The sequence below is a fragment of the Peromyscus maniculatus genome, chromosome 1 (assembly GCF_049852395.1).
Source record: "Peromyscus maniculatus bairdii isolate BWxNUB_F1_BW_parent chromosome 1, HU_Pman_BW_mat_3.1, whole genome shotgun sequence".
NCBI classification, from domain to species: Eukaryota; Metazoa; Chordata; class Mammalia; order Rodentia; family Cricetidae; genus Peromyscus; species Peromyscus maniculatus.
The window spans coordinates 173,724,508-173,733,879 of NC_134852.1; the positions used below are offsets into that span (position 1 = coordinate 173,724,508).

Sequence of the window (9,372 nt, forward strand, 5' to 3'; positions counted from 1 at the left end):
ACAAACAAGCAAACAAACAGTGAGTAATTTAAAATATCAAGTGAACTTCTAATTCTAAAGTTTTAATTCCATCATAACAGTTTCAACACTTTAACAGGCCAAAGTCTGTTGCTGGAGGGCTTCTCTCCAGGTTCCACCAAGCCCCACAGTCCCACAATCCACATATAAAATAATTACTCAGACACTTATATTACTTATAAACTGTATGGCCATGGCAGGCTTCTTTCTAACTGTTCTTATATCTTAAATTAACCCATTTCTATAAATCTATACCTTGCCACGTCGCTTGTGGCTTACCGGCGTCTTTACATGTTTCTTGTCCTGGCGGTGGCTGCAGTGTCTCTCCCTCCTTCTTCCTGTTTCCCCAATTCTCCTCTCTCCTTGTCCCTATACTTCCTGTCTGGTCACTGGCCATCAGTGTTTTATTTATATAGAGCAATATCCACAGCAAAAGTCTCTTAACTGTGAGTGCCTATACAATTTTTAAAAAATGATTTCCAAAACACAATGGCACAGAGTACACAGTCCCATTCCAAATGCAAGAATTTTGGCATACTGAGGAATGATCAAAGCAAAACAAAGCCCAAAGCCATCAGGCCAAACAAATCCTGCAGCGCCATGTCTGACACTGGAGCTCATAATGTAATCAAGAGGCTTCAAAAGCCCCATCCTACCAATTCTGCTTCCCACAACACACATAGATTGTCTCGGTAAGCTCCACTACATGCCTGCAGCTCCCCTTGGTGTATGAACCATGGTCTTGGCATCTACAGTATCCTGTAGTCTCCACAGCAACTTGAACTTCTTCGTGAAATGACTTCTCAGGGTGTCTTTGCAGGGACTCCTACCTTGCCACACAGCACCAGGCCTCAGGTGGTCTTCATGACCCCTTATATAGTGCATCATTCATGTTTTCAAAACCAGTACTACATTGACGATCCTGCCAAGTTCTGCTGCTTGATGGATTTATTACCTGGCCCCTTTGAACCACAGCTGTGTCAGTTCTGTATGTAGACCCCAGGGAAATGTGTTCCTAGGATATCAGCTGGGTTTAAAAGAAACTATGTTGAATTTAGCAGTTTTCCAGCATTGCAGTGATCATCAAACTGGTGGGTTGTTGTTGTGTTCCATACCTTCTGGTTTAATTCTTTAAAACTTTTCTCTTTATTTTTTAGAATGTCATACATATATGTACAATGAAATATGATCATATCTAGCCTCCAGTTCCTATCTACCACTCTGCCTATATACTCCTTAGCATTACCCTCCCAATGCCATGTCTTAAAAAAATTCACAAAATTCAGTTAGTGCTGCCCATATGTGCATGGCTATGGGACCATGCATCATGAGAAATCTACCAGTGGTGTCGTCCTCAAAAAGAATGAGTCTTCTTTCCCTTAGCAACTATCCACTGCTAACAGATCCTGAGTAAGGGGTGGGCCTGGACGTACCTACCCCACCTGTGCAGTAATTTTGGCTGGTTTGATCTTGTACAGGTCTTGTGCAGGTAACCACAGATACGATGAGTTCACGATGGCTTCAGTCACAGCACATCCAGAAGACAGCATTTCACAACACTTCTCCCCATCTTCTGGCCTTTACACTCTTTCTGTCTGTAATCCAGTTCTTAATTAATCCATTCTTAGACAGAGAAAGCAACACTTCTTGCCCCACAAAGGTTGTGTTACCCTTCCTTCCAAGGCGTTCACTTTGTTTGAAGTAGCCTTACCATGTATGAAATGCTACCATATATTAAAATGTTCATGAAACAGTTCAATATTTAAAATTTATTTGGTTCTCATAAAAACTCCAAGAGTGGGAGAATAGACAATATTGTCTTCTTTCACAAAGTTTTAGAACTTGACATACCTCAGAGCACAGAGCTCATCAGTGGTGGAGAAAGCTTTGAACTCCAAATTTTGTAGCTCTAAAGTTCAAATGCTTCTTACAATTTGCAGTGAAATATTCTAAATCCTTCAAGCAAACTCTGATTGCTATCTTAAGTCCCCAACTCTCACCAAACATTTGTACTTTATCTGCACAGTGGCCTTCCTAACTCATTTGGAAATATTGGAGAGACAGAGACCCATGTAAATTCATTACATCAGGAAATACAGAAAATATAGAAAAGAGACTAAACTACTTCCTAGAGCAGTGGTTCTCAACCTTCCTAATGCTGCAACCCTTTAATGCTGTTCGTCATGTATGGTGACCTCCAACCATAAAATTATTTTCATTAATGCTTCACAATTGTAATTTTGCTACTGTTATGAATTGTAAATATCTGGTACTAGGATATCTGATATGCAACCTCTGTAAAAGGGTCACTTGACCCCCAAAGGTCACAAGCCACAGGTTAACAACCACTGTCCTAGATCATAAAGTAATGAATTCCTTCCTGGGTCATAAACAATTATAGTAAAAACATAGGCTGGTCCAACTCTTGATACTCACCAGTTTCTTCAGAGATAGGTATATACCGTCACAGTGTAGTCTCAAAGAAGTCAACTTTAGCCAAGTTAAAATGCGTGAGGGCCATCTGTACATAATTTCTTCCCATCCCTCTGTCACCACAGCAACTCACATGCCAACTAAGCAAACTTTTACCAGGAAACTTTACAAGAAAGTACCAGTAAAATGCAGCCTCCATCCGTCACTCTCAAGTTCTCAAGGTCTTGGTGATGTCCAGCTTTCCTGTTTCCTGGTGTCTTGTTCCATTCCAGAGAGACCCTGATGCTTTCAGTATTTGTCACATGGGTTTTTCCATGACTTTCCCATTACCCAATCCTCATAGATAAGAACAATGCCAGAAATGAATAAATATTTTTTCTCGGAAGGGAAGGAACCAATTTCTGGTTCTGTTTTATATTTATTTTATTTCACGTGTATATCTTTTTCTGCACATATGTATGTGCACCCCATGTATGCCTGGTGCCCGAGGGGATCAGAAGAGGTTGTTGGATCCATGGGACTGGAGTTAAGGATGGTAACAAGCCACTGTGTAGGGGCTGGAAACCAAACTCGTGTCCTCTTCAAGAGCAACAAGTGCTCTTAACCTCTGAGCTCTGGCTTTCTGTTTTTAAAAGATAGTAGAGTGTTTTCAAAATGAATTGTCTGTTATCACTGAATGCCATTTATGATAGTAGTAATGAAAACATTTACTAGGCATTTAACTTATGCCTGTGTGTGGAGTGATTCAATCACTGGACTATTTGAACTTCATAGGAAGAAATCACAAGCTTTGATGAGCTACACCACTATTTTTTTTACATCACTGGTCAAAGTGAAAACAAACTATTATGCAAAGGAACTAACAAAAGTATACAACCCAAATGTTTTACTTTTTGATCATAAATGTTTTGGAAATGAAAAACAGTGAGATTCCTTGGGGTGGAGGTGTAGTTTAGCAGTACAGTCCTTGACCTGATTGCCTTAAGTAAAACCACAGTCCTTCGCACAGACAAAGCCCTAGTCCTTTTCTCTCTACCCATAGATTTCTATGGGTATTGATAGCTGTAAACAGATATAACTGCCAGTGAAAGAATTCCTTCAAGGCTGGAGAGACAGCTCAATGGTTAGAGCACTGGCTGTTCTTGCAGAGGACGAGAGTTCAGTTCCCAGCACCCACATGGAGTCTCACAACTGGCAGTAACTCCAGCTTCAGGGGATCTGACACCCCCTTCTGGCCACCATGCATATAAAATCATATTATTGCATGTATATAAAATCAAACATTAACTCATTTTTAAAAAAAAAAAAGATTTCATTCATAGAAATATTTGAAAGTGAGCTACACCCTGAGACTCACATAGTAATTCCAGTACTTGGGAGGGCAAGCAGAAGGATTTCTTTGAAGTTGAAGCTAGGCAGTCAAATATAGCAAGACCCTGTGTCAAACAAACAAACAAACAAGTAAAGGGTTGGGGGTGCAGCTTAGTTGGTAGAGTGTTTGCCTGCTGTCTTAGTTACGTTTCATTGCAGGGTTAAGACAGCACAACTATGACAACATATAGAAGAGTTTATTGGGGCTTACAGTTCAGAGGGCGAGTGGCTGAGAGCTTACATACTTATATGGCCTCAAGTGTGAGAACAAACTAACTTGTAATAGCACGGACTTTTGAAACCTCCACCTCCACCACCAGTTACACAACTCTTCCAACAAGGCCATATGTCCTAATCCTTCCTCAACAGTTCCACCAACTGGGGACCAAGAACCGATGGGGGCCATTCTCATTCAAACAACACACTTGCCATGCACGATAACACGGGCTGATCTTTGCTGTGGAATGATTCTCTTGTACACTGTAAAGATTTGTCACTTAAATTGGTTTAATAAAATGCTAATTGGCCAGTAGCCAGGCAGGAAGTATAGGCAGGGAGACCTGACTAGGAGAATTCTGGGAAGAGGAAGGGTGGAGTCAGGAGTCATCAGCCAGATGCAGAGGAAGCAAGATGAGAATGCTGCTCTGAGAAAAAGTATCAAGCCACGTGGCTAAACATAGGTAAGAATTATGGGTAAATTTAAGTGTAAGAGCTAGTCAGTAATAAGTCTGAGCTACCAGCTTCTGAGGGATTATTTGGAAGCCTGCTGTGGGACAGAGTGGGACACAGAAAAACCTCTTGCCTACAGATTTTCAACACCATGTAATACCTGTAATCCCAGTGCTTAGAAGGTGGAGACGGCAGGATCAGGAATTCAAGGTCATCCTCCCCTTCATAAGGAGTTAGAAGCCATTCTGGGTTACGCAAGACCCTGTTGAAGTATCTGAATTAATATTGATTTTAAAATATTTCAACTTGGGGAAGGTTCCCACCAATCTCTGATAAGGATGCTACAGACTACCTAAACAGTTTGTGCAGACAACATGGCTTGTGTTCAATTCCTTTTCAGGGTCCTCACTTTGGTGTTTGTGTGGCTGGTTCTCCAATAAAAATCTCGGACACTGAGACTTTAGTGAGTTTGCTGGGTAGAAGACATCAAATAAGCTGTTACCACTCATTGCACATACTATCGAACTCTTAGAGGCCTGGCCTGATTACCTCTGGCTTTCAGGCATAGACCTTTTCCTTTGCTCAGTTTTCTTTGTATCTATTCACTGAAATAAATCATAGCTATGATCATCACTATGTTAAAGGCGCTCTTAGCAATCATCACACCTGGGAATGAATGACTTTGTGAGTCTCTCACAGACCCCTTTATTAGGTTTTCCTAAGTATTAAATGCAATTATAGTTAGATTATGCTACAGTAATAAATAACAATAAACAAATGATAGCAATCTCATTTGTGTTGTAATAACATGGTAATTTGGAGTTACCTCCTAAAAGACTGAACAGAAAAAAATAACATTATGCTGATGCTGTGATGATGTTAATGACGTTGATGCTGATGCTATGATCAGTTTAGGTCACATGCTAAAACACAGGAGGCAGAAAAGTAGTATTACCCAACCCTGAACTTGTCTGAACGTTTTCCAAAGTGAATTCCCTTAAAATAACTGTGCATGGCTTTTCTGACTCTTCCAGGTGTTCACGATATGAAATCAAGGATGTGGTGGGTCCTCGGGAGCAAAATTCCAGATTTCCCTGAGTCGTGTGGGAGGAGCTGTGATCAACTGTGCCAACAATACAGGAGCCAAAAACCTGTACATCATCTCTGTGAAGGGATTCAAGGGACAACTAAACACACTGGAGCTGGTGTGGGCGGCGTGGTGAGGGCCACAGTTAAGAAAGGCAGACCAGAACTACGCAGAAAGGTCCACCCAGCAGTCGTAATTCAACAACGAAAGTCATATCGAAGAAAAGATGTGGTGTTTCTTTATTTTTAAGATAATGGGGGCCTCATAGTAAACAATAAAAATGAGATGAAAGGTTCTGCTATTACACGTCCAGTTGCAAAGGAATTTGCAGACTCGTGGCCCAGGATTGCATACAATGCAGACAGCATTGCATGATTCTCCAATATATTTGCAAAATATATTCATTAAAAAGTCTTTGCTCAGCCGGGCGGTGGTGGCGCACGCCTTTAATGCCAGCACTCGGGAGGCAGAGCCAGGTGGATCTCTGTGAGTTCGAGGCCAGCCTGGGCTACCAAGTGAGCTCCAGGAAAGGCGCAAAGCTACGCAGAGAAACCCTGTCTCGAAAAACCAAAAAAAAAAAAAGTCTTTGCTCAAAAAATAATAATAACAGCAAGTGAGTGAGGACAGGTGAGTGACCCAGCTGCCGACTGAACTGCCCCACTCTCCAGATTCTGCTCCCCAAGTCCCTTCCCACAGTCCTTGTCCCCCACCTCATCACCCCCACTGCTGCTGGGCCCTGCCCCCACCCCAGTGGACTCCTGTGGCTCAGGAGCAGGCTATGCCAGTCAGAACAGCCCTTTCCTGCAACTCCAGCAGACTTCACCTGCTCAGATGCAGGCCACAGTCAGAAGAACAGGCGTAGGCCATACCATTCAGAACTGAGAACTCCCACGCCCCTGCTGCACCAAAGGCTAAGCTAACTGCCAGAAGGCCAGCTTCCAACTTGGACAGAGATACTTTACTAGATCAGAGGTCATGCTGGCCTTCAGAAATCCAGGCCACAAAGACTAGAAGACCAAAGAGCAAACAGAAACCAAGGAACAAGACACCCATCCAACAAAGACAAACTCAGGAATCAGGACCTTGACCTAATCACCCCAAACCCAGGTGCCTAAATGCCAGTGTAAGAATACAATCAACAACAGCCAGGGCAATATGGCACCACTAGAACTCAGCTATTCTGCAAAAGCAAGACCTGGAAATAACCACAAGTATGAGGCTTCATTTCCATTAGAATGGTTAGGAGAGTACATGAATGCCCGGACCCTCCTGCCGCGTTTGCGTTAATGAAAATTTTATGCAACTAGCTAGACATATTCTCAGGTAGTTTCTGAGTGTGGAAAGGGGAGAAGCACCGTGAAGTTCTTAGCCTTTGAGAAAACAGACTTCAGCTACTTCCTGTGTTTAAGGATATGCAGTGTATTAATATCCGCAAGAGCTCATTTGAGATCAGGGCAGGAGGACAGCAGAACGTACTTTCCTCTTGTCAAGGTTGAATGCTCATGCCTGACTGATCAACTAGAAAGTCAACACAATCGTAAGAGGAACACAGCAGTAATTGCCATACATGAAGGTGAGACACCTGGGCTTGAGCATGAGGGCCGGTGGAGAGAAGTAAGCTGCATGAGGAGCAGTCCAGACATTCAAGGGCACATTGCTTCAGTAATCCTCCCCAACCAGTGCACAGTCGTGGCTGGAAAGGGCTTCTGCATGACCAATTGGTACAACAGAAAAAGCTTTGGCTTTGTAAGTGAGGGTGAACTGCTGTGGATATCGCTCTGTACAAATAAACACTGATTGGCTGGTAGCCAGACAGGAAGTATAGGCGGGACTAACAGAGAGGAGAATAGAGGGAATAGGAAGGCAGAGAGGGAGACTGCCTGGAGCCGCCGCCAGGACAAGCAAGATGTAAGGTATCAGTAAGCCACGAGCTATGTGGCAAAGTATAGATTAATAGAAATGGGCTAAATATAAGTGTAAGAGATAGACAATGATAGGCCTGAGCTAATGGCCAAGCAGTTTGAATAATGTAAGCGTCTGTGTGTTTATTTTATAAGTGGGCTCCAGGACTGGTGGGACTTGGTGGGACCCAGAGAGAAAAGCTCTCCAGCTACAGTGAACTGCAAATAAGTGAGTGATAGTTTGTCTGTGGAGCATTCAGAGATGGTATATGGAGGCTGGCCAAGAAAATGCCTCCCAGGCAGTTATGTACCTGGGCATCCATTTTGTGTGGAAACGCAAGTAGTTTGGGATTAAAATCCATAAAAATCCATTGGCAAACAGCTTGATGAGTTAGCCAGGAGGAGCCTGGAAAGAAAAAGGATTGGTGGCTGAGGGTGGAGGCGAGTGGATCGACTTGAAGAAATGCTAAGTACCACCAGAGAACATCCCAAAAGAGGCATGGAAAGCCCACAAGGCAAAATTACTGGGATAATTTGTGAGAGCCCATTTTTGGGTTCCTCATGGCTTTACCCAGCAGGTCTGCATGGAGAGGATGATTGGATCACGGGCCTGAGTGCAGGTGTCAGAGATGGTCTGCATTTGGCTGTGCTAGGGGGAGGTCTTTTGCTCCACCCCTCGGCATTCCTTTAAATACCCTAGGGCAGAGACAGTTGATGCTCTTTGGATTAGGATCCAGGCCCTCTTGTGGCTATGCTGTATCTTCTATCTTTATCTCCATCTCCCTGCTCTATCCTTCTAACTAATATTTCCTGCTGCCCCTACTCAAGAGCACTCTGGGGAAATGTGGGGGTGGTGGGTAGCCCTTCCACAATAATTGGCTGGCAGCTAGCTAATGTCATGCCACCGCTGGCATGATGAATGTGTGAATCAAGGGGCCAGGGTAGCAGAAATGAAGGCCATGCCGGGAACAAGCTTTGTGAGTCTGAACTTACTAAGAGAGGAAGCAACAGAGGGTGGGGAAGAGGGCCATGCCCTGGACTTCATTTGTATTGAAGTGTAGCTGTTTGTCAGCAGTAGACCAATATTTTGAGTAAGGGTTTTCCTTTTCCTGAATTCTGTCCCCCTGGAACCATTCCTTTCTGAGGACTTGGGAAAGGCTGAATGCACTAGCCTGGAGCCCCATGTACTAGAAAAGGGACTTGGTTACAGCAATAGAGACGTAAGGGTGACTCCTATCATATGGCAGGCCAGCCAACTGCCATAGCAACAAAGTGGTGGGACAGGCTGTTGAAGGCTCAGCTCAAGGACCTGCTCAAAGCAGTACTTGGAAGGATTAGGGTTCTGGGGGCAAACTCCATATGACTCTCCTGCAATACAGAGTCGGCACACTACATGGTATCAGGGCTTCTTCCATTGCAGATTCAGCTTGATCTGCAGTTTTCTTCTGTCCAGAGACTCATCCAAAGCTGGCAGCCTTTGGCAACACTAAGTGTAGGGGCCCCAACCATGAGTGTAGGAATAGAATGTGTTGCCTTCCAAACCAAAAAAAGTCCTGGAGGCACTGTCCTTCCTTTCATTGGGAGAGATGCAAGATGCAATAATTAACTCTTACTTTGGGAACTTACTCCAGCATACACCTTACTCTCAGGACCCTTGAAATTTTATGGATATAAAAGGAAGTCCTGCATTTTTATAGGCTTTCCTCCCCAATTTCTGGAATCCATGTTTCTTACTGTAGCCTTCCACATGCTAGTCACTTCTTGCTCACACGATGCCACTAATGTGGGGTTTTGTGAGATACTTAGATGGTCTATATCTCATTGGACTATATTATAGTAGAGGGCTACAAATCCATATAGCCCTGAGGGAAAATTACAATGGTATATCATTAT

The 9,372-nt window shown here is 43.4% G+C and overlaps 1 pseudogene; it reads left to right on the plus strand.

Annotated features, from left to right (window-relative positions):
* Window positions 1–5,540: 5,540 nt before the first annotated feature.
* Window positions 5,541–6,000, plus strand: LOC102926839 (large ribosomal subunit protein uL14 pseudogene; annotated as a pseudogene).
* The last annotated feature ends 3,372 nt before the right edge of the window (window positions 6,001–9,372 follow it).